Source organism: Artemia franciscana, chromosome 18, assembly GCF_032884065.1.
Source record: "Artemia franciscana chromosome 18, ASM3288406v1, whole genome shotgun sequence".
NCBI lineage: Eukaryota > Metazoa > Arthropoda > Branchiopoda > Anostraca > Artemiidae > Artemia > Artemia franciscana.
In genome coordinates this window covers 3,452,218-3,469,928 of record NC_088880.1, presented here as the reverse complement: position 1 = coordinate 3,469,928, position 17,711 = coordinate 3,452,218, and the positions used below count along the sequence as shown (strand labels likewise).

General features: G+C 37.6%; 1 protein-coding gene across 1 annotated transcript in view; it reads left to right on the top strand.

Moving 5' to 3' along the window:
- LOC136038508 (syndecan-like) overlaps positions 1 to 17,711 on the top strand; it is a 67,191-nt gene that overhangs the window by 14,746 nt on the left and 34,734 nt on the right. The gene's annotated exons all lie outside the window — the stretch shown is intronic.

Below are 17,711 nucleotides of genomic sequence, written 5' to 3'. Positions count from 1 at the left end.
AGTGTGCATTGTTGTTTAAAAAATGGACCTTAAAACTGGAATGGCCTACAATGACAAAACCAAAGAAATAAATCTGTATGACCAACTGGAAGAAACACAAGAATATTTAAACGAATATTTCGCCTGTATACAATAAAGCGTTCTTAGCTTTGAGCAAGAAAGAGTCTAAACAATAACAGCTTAGAAATAGAAAGAAATCCAAATAAAAAGTGATCAAAAGGAAAAAATCAAACTAATATACAATAGATAGTCCATGAAGTAGAATGTATGTTACGATACGCTGCGGTCTGTAACAACGCCAAAACAGCTTTTTTTCTTTCTTTCTTCCTGCACGGTTCTTCTCTTTCTTCCTAATGATGCCAAGTGCTTTTCAAGATTACCTTCTTTGATTTAGACGTTTTTTTTTTATTTAAATGTAGTTAATTGGATTAACAGCTCTATAATTTTTTGGTATGGGAAACAAAATTATGTGTTTTTAATCACTTCATCAACTGCTGAAATTTTCTCTGAAAATTCTTTAATTGCCATTAAAATATACTGTGGAATGTTATATTTAAACTAATTGTTCCTTAGTACTTTAAAGACTTATCGAAGGCATTTTGGGTTTTATTGTAAGATACTAAAGTTACGCGTTTGTCCGTTATATTTATATATTTGTGCTTAAGTTATGCATATCTCCATTCATTATAGTATGATGCTGCTCACTGCTGTATTATGTATTATCTCCATTAATTAAGTAAAATGCTGTTAAGCGATGAAGTTATGTATATCTCATTGATTATTGTAAGATGTTGTTCAGTGCTGTAGTTACGTAAAGAGAGGAGAAATCCTCTCTTTAAGAGGACTAACTCAACTCAAGGCCCAAGAATGAGTTTCAAGCGCAAAGTTTGCTTCTTATAAGACATTTACTTTTGATCAAATATTATAATTAGCTTTTTTAAAATTTGTGGATGGGCATTTTCTCCAAATTTAGAATTAGCTTTTATTTTGGCCAGGCTTAAATTTTCATAGGATCGAGTCTCTAGTCTAGGAACACGCAATTGTAAAAATGAATTTGAAGAAAAAGTGAGAGCCATTGTCAGGGCCATATCCAGGATTTTTTTGCGGGGGGAGGGGGGAATACAATTTTTTTTAAAAAGCGCCTCGAAGATTGGAACGGTAGTGATTATTTGGTACTATCGGGTGGAGTATGGTGTGTAACATCAAAACCAGTGACCAGTAATTGCACGTCTTTATGGGGGAGGTGGGGATAAAACCCCAATTACAAGAACCTCGGATGGCTGCCAATTTAGGAACATCTTTATGTTCCAGTGACCCACTGGTGCTGGAATAAAAGAAAAATAAAGAAAAAGAAAACACGTCCAGGCATCAAGCTCTTTCTCGAAATATCCAAGAATTTGTTTCATAATTAATTTCATTGTTGGGATAAAAAAATGGCCGGCGTTTACCCCCCTTCCCCTCGAAAAATCTTCCTTCGGAAAATACCCCCTGGATAATACACCTTCACCCCGCTCTTGGTGGGTCTCCAGTCACATTCGACTTCTAAAAAAAGGACTTGATCTCCCAATTTCTGATCTAATGAGGACCCTCCGAAATTTGTGCGACCATGAGGTGGAGGTTTGGACGATGAAGGGGCAGCCCCCTTTCTATACGGAATAAATTCTGCTCATTTTTGAGTTTAATGTTACTCTACTTTCATAATAACAGCGTCGACCAGAAATATTCCCAGAAATCATGAGGGATGGGTGTCAATTTCACATTTTGATGCGCTTTTAAAGGTTTTGTGTACCAAACCCCCCTGATCCCCCCCCCAAAAAAGAAATCCTGGTTACAGCATTGAAAGTATACTTCAATTTCTACCTCTACCGCCCCCTCGTCTCTCCCTTAGAACTAACTCTGTATTTATCTAATGGCTCAATGAAAGCTGGGATCTTTTGGCATTAAAATGCCCCCTTTCAGGTATTTTCCTCCCTCACAAACTACAAGACAATCAGAGAATCCCATTGTAGAAGTTTAAGTACCTTTTTATGGCACTTGGTATCAACCAAGTGACATATAGTAATCGCAAATTCTGTCGGTCCCGATTTTGCTACTTTAGGCACTTCCAGGTAAGCTAGGACGATGAAATTTGGCAGGCGTATCAGGGACCGGACTATATTAAATTAGAAATAGTCATTTTCCAGATTTGACCATTTGGGGGGGGGGGGGGGGGTGGGCCCGTTAATTCGGAAAAAATAGAAAAATTGAAGTATTGTTAACTTACGAACGGTTGATCAGATCTTAATGAAATTTGATGTTTGAAAGGATATCGTGTCTCAGAGCTGTTATTTTAAATTCCGACCGGATCTGGTGACATTGGGGGAGAGTTGGGAGGGGGAAACCTAAAATCTGGAAAACACTTAGAGTGGAGGGATCGGGATAAAACTTAGTGAGAAAAATAAGCACAAGTCCTAGATACATGATTAACATAACCGGAACGGATCCGTTCTCTTTTGGGTAGTCAGGGGGGGGGGTTAATTCTGAAAAAGTAGTAAAAATGCAGTATTTTTAACTTACGAACGGGTGATCGGATCTCAATGAAATTTGATATTTAGAAGGATATTGTTTCTCAGAGCTCTTACTTTAAATCCCGACCGGATCTGGTGACATTGGTGGGGGGAGTTGGGAGGGGGAAACCTAAAACTTGGAAAACACTTAGAGTGGAGGGATTGAGATGAAACTTGGTGGGAAAAATAAGCACAAGTCCTAGATACATGATTGACATAACCGGAATGGATCCGCTCTCTTTGGGGTAGTTGGGGGGGGGGGTTAATTCTGAAAAATTAGAAAAAATGAGGTATTTTTAACTTACGAACGGGTGATCGGATCTCAATGAAATTTGATATTTAGAAGGATATCGTGTCTCAAAGCTCTTATTTTAAATCTCGCCGGATCTGGTGACATTGGGGGGAGTTTGGGGTCGGGGAACCTAAAACTTACGAAGGAGTGATCGGATATTCATGAAACTTCATATTTAGAAGGACCTCGTAACTCAGATCTCTTATTTTAAATTTCAACCGGATCCAGCGTAATTGGGGGGGGGCGTTTGGGGGGGACCGGAAATCTTAGAAAACACTTAAAGCGGTGAGATCTGGATGAAACTGGATGGGAAGAATTAAAACCTGTCTAAGATACGTGACTGACATGACTGGTCCGGATCTTCTCTCTTTGGTGGAGTTTGGGGGGGGGGGGTAATTTTGAAAATTGAGGTATTTTTAACTTACGAAAGGGAGACCAGATCTTAATGAAATTTGATATTTAGAAGGATCTTGTGCTTTAAAGCTCTTAATTTTAAATTCCGACCAGATCCTGTGACATTGGGGGGGGGAGTTGGAGGTGGAAACCGGAATTCTTGGAAAACAGGAAAATTGGGGTGTTTTTATCTTACGAATTGGTGATCGGATCTTAATGAAATTTGATATTTAGAAGGAATTCATGTCTCAGAGCTCTTATTTCTAATCCGGACCAGATCTTTGACATTGAGGGGTGTTGGAGGGGGAAATCTTGGAAAACACTTGGAGTGGAGGAATCGGGATGAAGCTTGGTGGATAGAATAAGCAAATGTCCTTGATACGTGATTGACGGAACCGTACTGGATTCACTCTCTTTGGGGGAGTTGGGGGCAGGGGTTCAGTAATTTGGCGAGTCAGGTGCTTCTGGACGTGCTAGGACGATGAAAATTGGTAGGCGTGTCAGGGAGCTGCACAATTTGACTTGATAAAGTCGTTTTCCCAGATTCGACCATCTGGGGGGCAAAAGGGAGAGGAAAAATTAGAAAAAAATAGGTATTTATAACTTACGAGTGGGTGATCGGATCTTAAGGAATTTTAATATTTAGAAGGACATCGTGACTCAGAGCTCTTATTTTAAATCCTGACCGGCATTAAGCCTCATATTTTCCTTTTTAAATCAATCTATTGATTCATAGAATTTTGTTAGAGCTCATACCATATGATCTCTTGGCTCTTAGCTCTTCTCGCCTCGTCACAAGCGCCATATGAGCTCTTAGCTCTTGTTTAAGTTTTGGAATTTGTTACTTGCTTACAGATAGTATTTGTTCATCCATCATTAACGTATCAGCTTTGTACTTAATGATTTTGTTTTTTCAATTGATAGTTCTTTTTCAACACTTCTTGATTTTCCACTTTTAAAGGGGACTGGGATGGGAAAGGTAGTATTCAAGAGGGGGACATTAAATAACAGTTTAAGGGTCTTCGATAATGGGGATGGTAGACCTCTTATGGTTTCAAGCCGTTACGCTCCTGAAATGCCACTAGAATCGCATTTTGGTGCCATAAGCTATTTCCTAATGATGTTGTCATGACAAAATATTTAAAAGCTCAATTATAAGTATTATTTTTCGAATGACCTTAAACAGCTATCTGCGATGTCCTACTGCCCTATTAGAATTGGAAAAAGAAAAAAGGAGAGTTATCAGCGTTTCCAGCTCTTTTTAAAAATTCCCATAAATTTGTTTCCGCTATAAACTTTACTATTAAGATGAATCTAAATAATAGATATCATTTCTGAATCAGCATAAATGGCAAAATTTTCTGACGAGACATTTTTTTTTTAACGTTTTTCAAGCTTTTAGTTGCTATGAGTCGTGGTTTTTTCTGTACTAGGTTACAGCTATCACTGCAACCATGATATTCAAATTCAAGTTGCCGATTTGTGGAGGGTTGATTTAAATGGGGGTTGAGTTGCTTGAGGATTGAGTTAAAACATTGTTGAATTGCATGGGGGGTCGAACTGAATGGAGGTTGAGTTAAACGGGGGTTGAGTGCACAAGGGCTCAGTTAAACGGGGACTGTGTTGTGCCAGGGTTCAGGTGCACAGGGGTTGAGTTGAATGAAGGTTCAGCTGAATGGGGTTGAGTTGAAATGGGTTTAGGTAAACAGGACTTAAGTAAAAAAGGTTTGAGTTGCATAGGGGCTGAATCAAATGGGGAATTCAGTTACAAGAGAGTTCAGATTATATGGGTTCAATGGCACGAAGTTACACAAGAGCTTTGTTGCACGGAAACCTGTGTTAAAATGAGCAAGGTGTTCCCCCCCCCCCCCCCCCCCGCGGAAGATCCCCCCCATATTCTGCCAGATAATTCCGTGTTTTCATTAGGAAGGAAATTGAAATTTCATCTCACCTGCACAAGTAACAAAAAAAAATATTGTGCCATAGTAGAGTGGTAGGTACTTCTGTATTATAGCCATCACACTCAAGTTCTGTCAAGAAGTAATTTTTAGTTAATGCTAATGAAATAAAACAAAATATGATGAAAATATAATACTTCATCAACGAAATTATGAAAACTATAACAAAGAATTATGGAAGGGGGCCGCCCAGACCGCATTATATTAAATGCGTAACCTAACCTAACCCAACCAAAATACCAAATAAATATTTAATTAAAATATAGCTACAATGTAGTTTCCCAACGAGCCAGGGCTAATATTGTCTTTTATAAAGACCATGAAAACCGGTTATTGTCTCATGTTCGCGATATAAGATCTTGAGCGTGGAGGCTGTTAGACAAAAGTACCGAGCGGTATTTTCAGCCATTCTGTGGCGTAAAATGACAGTTTTGGCCAAAGAGTGCTATAAGGGCATCGAGTGAAAAATCTGAGATTTAAAATTTGATTTAAAATTATCAAAAAACTATCCGTTGAGCTTTCCAGTTTTACTGGAGCATTTTATCTTAAAGATGCACGAATTCCGTACAAAATAAGTAGTTAAAATAGACATTTATTTTAAACTCATCTTAAAAGTTTGTTCATTTGAGGCTTGATAAAATTATGTGCTGTAGTTGTAATTTTGCATTAATCATTAAGGAGGAGGGCTGGTGGATGTTTTTGTAGTTCTCTGATTGTTTAGTAGTTGGGGGCCAAGGGTGCATTATAATGCCGAAGCATCTTAACTCTTATTTAACATTCAGATAAATGCCGAATTTGTTTTAAGGAAGGGGGAGGATGGAATTAGTAAATTAAATGTAATCCTTCTTGGTTTCTGGTCTAAGTTGTTATTATGAAAGTAACGAGTAACATTACACCCTAAATTGAGTAAAATTTATTCCGTATAGGAGTGAGCTGCCCCATCCTCATCCACAACCTCCCAACATCGGAGAATACTTAGATTGAAAATTGAGAGTTCTGGTGCTTCTTTTTTAGACGAGAGTAATTGAAGATCAACCAACCCCTGCCCTGTAACTGTTTTTGATATCTATTCCTTTGTTACTCCTTAGGAGGTCTCGTCGACATTTGAGGTGTCTATTTTGTAATTTCTCTGTGGTTGCTTAATTTTATGTACAGGTGAGTTTTCCATGGGGGAGAGGAATGTTCCATAGGGGGGTCGCTTCTTTTAGAATATAGGCATCTTATCAGTGTTGCCATTGAAAATTTAATATTGTCGGAAAATTCACTTGCGAAAATACCGATGTTTGAAAAAAACTTCTATATTAAATAATATATGTATGCTTTAGTTTAGGCAATATACTTCTCCTGAAAGTCAAATCTCATAATTGAAATCCATGATTATTAGGGAAAATTCTAAGGAGTGACAGCCCTGGTCTTTCCCCCGAAATTGAATCCTTGTTACGCCCTTTACTTAGATATTTCTTCTGCCTTCTAAATACGAAGAAACTGAAACCATGCGCCTGTATTTCAAATAAGTTTCGATATGGTTCAGTTTCCGGAGTGAAAACATAATGAGCCACAAAATCAGAAGTTTTGAACATGACTCAATAAAACTGCTGGAACCATGCCATACTATAAAGTTAATGAATGAAACATAAAAAGAAGGATGCTTACTTATTGTTTGCGATGTTTTAGTGTAAACATTCCAAATTATATTTTAAGGGGCAATTTCGCGGACGGCGAATAAAGAGTTTACCTTTTTTTGGAAGGCAAAACAATTTTTGTCACTTACGTGTTATAGCGACTACATTACAGTTTTAATGTAGTTTTAATCACTACATAGCAGGTATACAGCATAAAGGTTTATCATAATGAGATCTACCAAAATATGATGAAAGTATAAATACTTTAGTAACAAAATTATGGAAACTACAAAAGAGAAATATGGAAAGCAGGCCACCCAGAACGCATTATATTCAACACCTAACCTAACCAACTCCATATACTAACAAGGTACTTTTGTCTTATAGCTACCATACTCAAGTTCTGTTGAGAAGTGAAGTTTGGCTCATGCTACTGAAATAAAGCAAAATATGATTAAAACGCAATACTTCATCAAATAAATTATGAAAACTACAAGTTAGAAATATGCGCCCAGCACGCATACACGTAAACCAACTTGTTTCATACATGGCCTAGTTGTACATTTGCAAAAAGGGTCTTTATCGAAAGAGTATAAAGTCGTGCTGTGTCCGCTGAAACACTATTTCGTTTTGGGCAACATCTCCTTATCGTGGAATAGTCTAATTGCTACTTCTTGGCAAATCTCAAATTTTCATTTTAATATCCATGGTCAGGCACTATATCTTATCAACTCAGACCACAAACTGAATGAATTTCACCCTATGGTCTGAAATACAGGCTAGTTCATTACTATTAACCAAAATTCACTTCTCGACTGAACTTGAGTATGGTGGCTTAGACACAAGTACCATTAACAATTCAATTAAATATACCTGTATAGGAGTTCTTCGAGACTGAGACCAAGTCTATTATCTCCGATTGCAGACAGAGACCGGTTTTACTCAAATCAAGAATTTGAGTTTGGTCGCTATAATACGTAAGTACCGGATTTTCGACTCCAAATTTTGAGGTTTGCGAGGGCCAAGGGCTAAACTAATAAAGAAATTGAAAAAAATTTCACCTTTCATGGATCTTCATCTATGGTGTCTGAACTAAACATAAAAAGGAGTAAATAGTTGAGGTATAACGAAAAACGGAAAAACAATTATAAGTGAAGTCGAACAATATTGTCAAGTAAATTCTAATAATAAATTTTTATTATTTATTTTTATAATTTTTTCCCAGTCCATACAAGAGCATACTTCTTTGCATATTGAACACTAGTAGTGAGGGAGTTCTAGGTTTAACAAGCGCCCTATTCCTTTGAATCCTTGAAACTTGCGAATCATTTAATCGTTCTCGAAGGTGGACAGGGAATTCTCCCGCGCATGCAATAGGTTATCATGTAAAGTATTCGCTGAATCAAAATATTGGAAGGCTTTTGTAGTCCACCTGTGTAGCGCTCCATTCCATTGAGGGGAATCCCTTTCGAATCCTAATGCGGTCAAGAAATATTTAGATTACAAAAGTTCCCTGAAAAAAATGCATTTAAAGAAAAAGAAAATCTTTTAAAGTATTATGTAACAACCCACGTGTGCGTTGTCATTACGTAACATGCCACGTGTGCGCCCTCATTTACAAGCGGGGATTCCCTACGGGCTTCTGAAGTCTGGCATGTCTGTCGAGATTGCGTCATCCTTAACACAAGTAACTATTCCCCATTAGATAACATCAGAAGAAATCTTGAAACACCTTGAAAAACTCCTTATCAGTGAAATTGGTTGCTAGGGACCCCCTATGGGATTGGATGCTAGGGTCTCGTTGGAATTGTTTTCTTGGGCCCCTGCTGGAATTGGATGCTAGCCCCTCATTGGATTGACTGGTAGGGGCCCCTAGTGGAAAAGGTTGGTAGGTTAGGGGGACCTTCCGATGAAAAAGGTTGCTAGGGGCCCCCAGTGAAATTGGATGCAAGGGGCCTGGTGGATAGATTAGAGGTTGTTAGAATTGGATGCTAGGGCCTCCATTGGAATCGGTTGTAAGGTTGCAAGAGCCTCCCGATTGGATTGGATGATAGGACCCTCCCGTGGAATTGGATCTTAGGCCTCTCGTAGGAATTGGATGTTAGGGCACGCCGTAGGAATTAGAAATTAGGGCTTGTCGTATGAATTGAATACTAGGGGCCTGGTAGAATTACTCGCTAGGGTCTGTCATCTTAGAGGATCCCCCACTAACGGGCCTTGAAGGTTTTTTCCTGGCCCTTCTCGGGTTTTTAAGTAATTAACACATGCAAAATTTTGAAAGCACTTTCTATTATGTAATTAACACCTGTATCTCTTAGAAAACATACTCTACTACGTAACATGCAGCTCTATCCCTTACACAATTAACAACACATGCGTCTTGCCCTGAGGGATCGCCGTTAAACTTCTTCATCATCTTAAATCATTAAAGGAAGAAAGGAGTAACGGCTATGGGCCTCTTAGAATCCAAAGGGTGGTCACTAGTGTTACCAAAATTTTTCAGATTTTTGAAATTTTATTATTATTAAAATGAAACTAAGTAATAAATTATCTATTAATTAATATAAGAAAAATAAGTTAAAAAATACAAATAATAATAACTAAAATAATTAATATTAGTTAAATAACTTAATAATCTAAACAATGAATTAAAAAAAAAATATTATTATTTCATCTATAAATTGAAAATAATTTGGTTAACGGATAATAATTTCGTTAATATTCGACCTGAAAATTAGGGAAGACAAAGGGGGTGGGGAACGCTAATTAACATTTTGTCCTAGGCGCAAAAGAGGCCAGAACAGCCACTGAGTACACTTGGCTTCTGGAAAGCAATTTTATTTTATATTTTTTTTGGGGGGGTGGGATGTATTTCAAGAACAAAGAAATATGATCTTTGTTTGATCAGCTTAAGTTTGTAAATAGCTTGTGCAGACATCTGGGAAATGTAATTTATTGACTGCTTATCATGGTTTATGGTCCCTATTTTAGAAACTGACAATTTTGCTGTCTTTTGATACATGAAATTCAACTTCCACCATTTGCCGAATAGCCTTTTGGAATATACTTTGGACTTTTTTTTTTTTTTTTTTTTTTTTTTTTTTTTTTTTTTTTTTTTTTTTTAGTTGGTGCATATATTGAAAAGGTTTTTCAGAAACACATGGAAAATAAAATTTATCTTTTCTTTTAAACAAGGTCAGATCTCTAAGAGAACAATATTATAAACCTGCAAAGGGAAATAGATAGAAATTTACCAGTTCAAAAAATAAATATCTGATAATAAATATATGTCATTTTTGTCCAGCTCTGTGGTTTTTATGTTTTGCCTCTAGACTATAACTAAATAAAAAAAACTAGTTTTTTTAACTGAAAGTAAGGAGCGACATTAAAACTTAAACGAACAAGAATTACTCCATGTATGAAAGGGGATGGTCCCTTCACAACGACCCGCTCTTTACGCTACAGTTCGAATCTTTCTCTCAATTCTACTTTATTAAACAGTAAAAAAATTAAGCGTAAAGAGCAGGGCGTTGAGGGCTCTTTCATACACGGAGTAATTTCTGTTCGTTTTAAGTTTTAATGTCGCTCCTTACTTTCAGTTCTCGAAAATTAGTTTTTTTTTATTATTTAATTTCTGAGCGTTTTTGAATTAATGCATGTTTGATTTTGGCTCTCCGCACATAAATTATTAAAATGATATTTGCATATTAATTCTTTTTTTTTGGCTAAATGGCTTTCTCTTACTTTTGATCAGACAATTTTGAGAAATAAGGGATGGGGAAGGAGGCCTAGTTGCCCTCCAATTTTTCGGTTACTTAAAAAGGCAACTAGAACTTTAAATTTTTAGCGAACGTTTTTATCAGTAAAAAATGTACGTAACTTAAGAATTAGCTTACGTAACAAACGTCTATATTCTTATAATTTTATTATGTATATGAGGGGCTTGTCTCCTCGTTAATACCTCGCTCTTTACACTAAATCTTAAGCTTTGTCCCAATTCTTTAAGAATGACCCCTAAATCAGAAAGGCCGTAGAATAAATAGTTGAAATTACTAAAAATACTTTAGCATAAAGAGCGAGGTGTTTAGGAGGAGAAGAACCCCTCATATGCGTAATAATCTCTGTTTGTTTTAAGTTTTAATGCTACTCCTTACTTTCAATTGAAAAAACTTTTTCATGTTTATTTTTTCGTTGTTTTTTTTATAGTAATGCTAGAAAATCCTGCGCCCTTTTCATTGAATTTCCTTCCCCCATGACATATTCCTCCCACATAGCCCGCTCCACTCAACCCCCCCAAACCAAAATATCCCCCTGAAAACGTCTGTACACTTCCCAATAACCATTACTGTATGTAAACACTGGTCAAAGTTTGTAACTTGCAGCCCCTCCCCCGGGGACTGTGGGGGAGTAAGTCATCCCAAAAGACACATTTATTATGGTTTTCGACTATGTGGAACAAAATGGCCATCTCAAAATTTTGATCCATTGACTTTGGGGAAAAATGAGCGTGGGAGGGGGCCTAGGTGCCCTCCAATTTTTTGGTCACTTAAAAAGAGCACTAGAACTTTTCAATTCCGTTAGAATGAGCCCTCTTGCGACATTCTAGGACCACCTGGTCGATACGACGACCCCTGGAAAAAAAACAAATAAACACGCACCCGTGATCTGTCTTCTGGCAAAAAATACGAAATTCCACATTTTCGTAGATAGGAGCTTGAAATTTTCGCTATAGGATTCTCTGATACGCTGAATGCGATGGTGTGATTTTCGTTAAGATTCAATGACTTTTAGAGGGTGTTTCCTCCTATTTTCCAAAATAAGGCAAATTTTTTCAGGCTCGTAACCTTTGGTGACAAAGACTAAATTTGATGAAACTTATATATTTAAAATCAGCATGAAAATCCGATTCTTTTGAAGTATCTTTTACTATCTAACTGTCGTTGTTTAGAGTTTCTTTTACTACTGAGCCGGGTCGCTCCTTACTACAGTTCGTTACCACGAACTGTTTGATTTTGCTGTCGTTCAATAGCCGAGATTTAATATCCTTTGTGTCGAATTTTGTTACCCGAATTTCATGTCTTATGTATATTGAAAAATATGTTGAAAAGCTTTTTCAGAAACATGCAGAAGTAAGAAATTTTCCAATCTTTTATTGAAGTTTGGGTTTGTTGCGAAAAAATTATTAATTATTATTAATAAATTATAATAGGGTTGCCACATGTTGTGGCAGTTGTAGGAACTGACGGTGGTGGCAACCCTGTCCGTGAATGAAACTACTGAATCCACTAGTATAAGTATCGTATCCTTTCGGTGGAAGCCACAGCTTTGGAATTATTGTAAAATTCCGTGTTTCACAGAGAACAAACTATAAGGCATTTGAATTATTAGATCAATCATGCTGGCTGATTAATGATGACAACTGAAGACAATTACTGAGTGGGCCAGATTGCAAATTATGAGAACATTCATATACATTTTCAAGAAACTTCTTTTGAATCTTTCATTAGCTTGTCATATCCTAGTAACGGTAGATTAAGATTTCGTCTTCTTCCTATTGCGTTTTTGGCTAATTTGTCGTGCAAAAGCTCAATTTGTGATTTTGTTCATTGTCAGTGAATGAAATGTTTCAGAATATATCTTCCATTGACACTTTAAACCCCTTTATCGTCTTTTTTGGCTCATTTGAATCATTTCTACGGATTCTAATCGATGCTTTCATGTCCTTATGTATTCCGCTTTCCTTGAGTCATTTAGCAATACGGACGTTTAAATTCGAAGCACTATTTATGCGAAACGAATTGCTTAGCATGACGATGTTTGTTAGACTAAGAAATGCTGAAGATAGAGTTACAAGAGAAAAACAAGATTGGTTTAGTAAAGAGAGAGTATGTGTTGACATAATTTTCACGTTTAGTTTAAAAATTGGAAGTGTCTGAATTATTAGACCTGTCAGACCCCTCTAATCCTGAGTTTTATGGGCTATGAGTTTTGTAGCAGGCATATGATTCAGCTAATAAAAAACTTTTAGTGAAGACCCTATCCTTATATTGCATCCAGGATCAAACATACCCCCTTGCCAATGATACGTCCTGTATGTTAAATCCTGCATGGCATCCGCGGGGCTGAAGGCGTGTGTTTCAGCTGATAAAAAACTTTTAGTGAAGAGCTTATCCTTGCATCGCACCCAGAATCAAACAATCCCCCCTCGTAATGATAATTCCTGCATGACATCCTCGGGAGGAAGGTATGTGATTCAGGCGATACTACTACTGCTAACAACTAACCGCAGCAACAAGCCGCCTGAGGCCAACACAGCTGCGCATGCTCCTCCATCCCAATCTCTTCAATGCCTCCCTCTTTACACCCTTCCCGGAAGTTCCAACTTCTCTGAAATTTTATTTATGACATCCTCCCATCCTAACCGCGGACGACCTGCTCTCCGCTTAGCCCTTGACGGTTGGCCGAAAAGGACAATCTTCGGCAATTTTTCATCCTTCATCCGCGGAACGTGCCCAGGCCATCTCAACCTTTATCTCATTATAGCCCTAGACAGTGGGATTGAACCGCATTTTTCGTACTGGCTACTGTTTGAAATACGGTCAGTCAGCCGGGTATCCAGAACAATCCGTAGGCAATGGAAAACATCTAGCATATCTTCATCCGCTTTTTGGAGCACCCACGTTTCAGAACCATATTTGACCACTGTCATTGCTGTAGCTTCCAATAATCTAGTCTTGGTTTCCAGGCTAACCTTCCTATTCTTCCAAACTTTCTACTTTTAGTAGTAGGCTATTCTACTTTTAACTTATTCACTGCTCCCATCATTTTTACTAATAATACTACCAAGGTAAGTGAAGCTGTCGACCTGATCAATTTTTTCGTTACCCAACATCACCTTTTCATCTTCTCTTATTCCATACCATAGCGACTTGGTCTTCCTGACATTAATTTTCAAACCTATTTTAGCACCCTGAATTCGCAAAATTTCTAAAATTTCATTCATTTTGCTCGCACTTTCATCTTGGATGCTTAGATCATCAGTGTAGTCTAAGTCTAGGAAAGGTTTTTACTCGCCATTTAATTCCATGTTCTTCCATTGCCTTTCCTGTTCTCTTTAAGACAAAATCCATCAATATGATCCATATAAAAAGGGTTAGAACACAACCCTGCTTAACTCCTGATTTAATTCGAAACCAGTTGCTAAACTCATTTCCTACCTTAACCGTAGCAGTGTTATTCTCCCATTTATAAAGCCTGCATGTTTAAATCCTGTTGGTATCCACAGGGAATGAAGGCATGTGATTCAGCTGATAGAAAACTTTTATTGAAGACTTTGTCCTTGTATCTTCTTTAGTGTTATGAAGGCAAACTTATATTATTAAAAAGGAATACATGGCGATTAGCCATCAAAAATGTCTTTATGACCTTGCGGTAATCTGTTAGCCCTTGTAAAAAAAAAGAAGAGACAAATCACTGCTACCAATGCAAAAATGGGATTTTCCCCGTTTTCTAATAAATGGTTGGCTCAAAATATCTAATGTGGGGTAATTCAACCTTGGCGAATCAACGTTGCACTTTCTATTCCGATTCGCATTTTCTAATAGTCTCAATGTCTTTCAAAATACTCAAATGTTGGTTTTCGTAACGCATTTTTATGGCACTTGGTATTAACCAAGTGACATAAAGCAATCGCAAATTCTGTCGGTCTGTCGGTCGCGGTTTTGCTACTTTAGGCACTTCCAGGTTAGCTAGGACGATGAAATTTGGCAGGCATATCAGGGACCGGACCAGATTAAGTTAGAAATAGTCGTTTTCCCGATTTGGCCATCTGGGGGGAGTGGGGGGCCCGTTAATTTGGAAAAAATAGAAAAAATGAAGTATCTTTAACTTACGAACGGTTGATCTGATCTTATTGAAATTTGATGTTTGGAAGGACATCGTGTCTCAGAGCTGTCATTTTAAATCCCAAACGGATCTGGTGACATTGGGGGGGAGGGGGAAACCTAAAATCTTGGAAAACACTTCCAGTGGAGAGTGGAGAAATCAGGATGAAACTTGGTGGGGGAAATAAGCACAAGTCCTAGATACATGATTGAAATAACCGAAATGGATCCGCTCTCTTTGGGGTATTTGGGGGGGTTAATTCTGAAAAATTAGAAAAAATAAGTTATTTTTAACTTACGAACGGGTGATCGTATCCTAATGAAATTTGATATTTAGAAGGAAATCGTGTCTCAAAGCTCTTATTCTAAATCCCGACCGGATCTGATGACATTATGGGGGGGGGACCTAAAATCATGGAAAACGCTTAGATTGGAAGGATCGGGATGAAATTTGGTGGGAAAAAATAAGCATGAGTCTTAGATACGTGATTTACATAATTGGAACGGATGCGCTCTATTGGGGGGGGGGGGTTGTTAATTCTGAAAAATTAGAAAAAATGACGTATTTTTAACTTTCGAAGGAGTGATCGGATCTTCATAAAACTTCTTATTTAGAAGGACCTCGTAAATCAGATCTCTTATTTTAAATCTCAACTGGATCCAGCGTCATTGGGGGGGGGGCGGAAATCTTAGAAAATACTTGAAGCGGAGAGATCAGGATGAAACTGGATGGGAAAAATAAAAACCTGTCTAATATACGTGACTGACATAGCCGGACCGGATCTGCTTTCTTTGGTTGAGTTGGGGGGGGGATTTGGAAAAAATAAGGTATTTGTAACTTACGAAAGGGTGCCCAGATCTTAATGTAATTTGATATTTAGAAGGATCTTGTGCTTTAAAGCTCTAATTTTTAATTCTGACCAGATCCAGTGACATTGGGGGGAGTTGGAGGGGGAAACCGGAATTCTTGGAAAACGTGAAAATTAGGGTATTTTTATCTTACAAATTGGTGATCGGATCTTAATGAAATTTGATATTTAGAAGGAATTCATGTCTCAGAGCTCTTATTTCAAATCTCGACCAGATCTTTTGACATTGGCGGGAGTTGGAGGGGGAAATCTTGGGAAAAAATTGGAGTGGAGGAATCGGGATGAAGCTTGGTGGATAGAATGAGCAAATGTCCTTGATACGCGATTGGCGTAACCGTACTGGATTCGCTCTCTTCGAGGGAGTTGGGGGGAGGGTTCTGTGATTTGGCGAGTTTGGTGATTCTGGACGTGCTAGGGCGATGAAAATCAGTAGGCGTGTCGGGGAGCTGCACAAATTGACTTGTTAAAGTCGTTATCCCAGATTCGACCATATGGGGGGCTAAAAGGAGAGGAAAAATTAGAAAAAAAGAGGTATTTATAACTTACGAGTGGATGATCGGATCTTAATGAATTTTGATATTTAGAAGGACATCGTGACTCAGAGCTCTTATTTTAAATCCTGACCGGCATTAAGCCTCTGATTTTCCTTTTAAATCAATCTATTGATTCTTAGAAGTTAGAGCTCATACCACATGAGCTCTTTGCTCTTAGCTCTTCTTGCCTCGTCACAAGTGCTATATGAGCTCTTAGCTCTGGTTACTATTAAAATCTTTACTATAATGAAAGCTTCACCATGTCATAATGGTCATTCCTGATTCGCCTTTAAATAAAACAAAATGTTTCTTACAACGAGTGATTAAGTTTTCGGTTACTCTGGTCTGTAGTTTGCTTTTCACCAGACAGTTGCCACTGCTCCAACCTCGATACCAGAAAAGTACGTTAAAGTAATTAGTATTATGTAAAGGAATAATGGCCCAGCGGTGAAAATTGCAAGTGAGGCTAGTAGTTGATTTGAAGTAGAATCAGGAGTTAAGCGGGGTTGTATTTTATCTCTGTTTATATGGATTATTTCGTTTGAGCTATTCCTTAAAGGGCATAACAAAGGCTAGCGGAAAGCTTTGTTTTAAATAGGGAGGTAAAACTCCTATGTATGCTATGAGGGAATTCATTGCTCTGGATAAAAATGTTGACGAAATGAATGAAGTTTTGAGAGCCAAGGGTAGACAAGATAAGAAAACATGTCGTTGTTTAAAACTGTTCACACAAACGCACTTAAGTAAATAAAATGCCACAGAGCTGAATGTCCAAATTGAAATTGTACAATGGTACAACCTATAAGCTAAAATGATTACTACAATAAAAACTTAATTAATGATAAAAATTGAGAAGCTGAGTGTGCTGATGGCACGAAATAAGAAGTAGAGGGGATGGGTTCCAATTTGTTGCTCCAATCCCCTGTACGTTTCGAGAAGGCGGGAATAAAACTTCCGCCTCCCAGAAAACTTAATCTTTTAAATTGTAATCTTAGCCTCTTCGAGTCTAGGGATAGGAGGTTTTACTCTTCTGGGAAGAAGGTTTATGTTTGAAGGGGCCAAGGCACAAAAATGGTTTTTAAAAGTATAGTTACGAGGATAAATGGTATAAATTATCCTAAATGACGATGTTAAATAACTCAAACAAGTTCAAGTTCAAGTTCTGTTTATTACTACATAATTTCAATATAAAAAGCCAATTTGGCAGAGAGAGGGCTCGAGGCCAAATGGCAGGGACAAGGATGAAGGGAGGATGTTAGCAAACGAGATAGTTGCCCAAATTTATTGCTTCAAATACCAAGGCAGAATTTTTAGAGTGGAAACAGTGACGGTATACGATATAATAGATGAAGATCTAGGTAGATGCTGTAGCCCAAAAACTGAATGCTTTTTTGCAGTTAGAAAAGTTTGGGAAAATGTTACTTAGGTCTTAGAACTAAGATTAGGATACTATAAGCCACAGTAGTAATATCTGTAAATTATGGACCTGTCAAACGGCTAAGGAAGATGCGCTGGATGTTTTCCATGGGAAACGTACAAGGATAACTTTAGTTGCTCGTTGGGAAGACCATATGTAAAGCAATAAGTGATACAGAAAACGGGGTTTCATCCATAT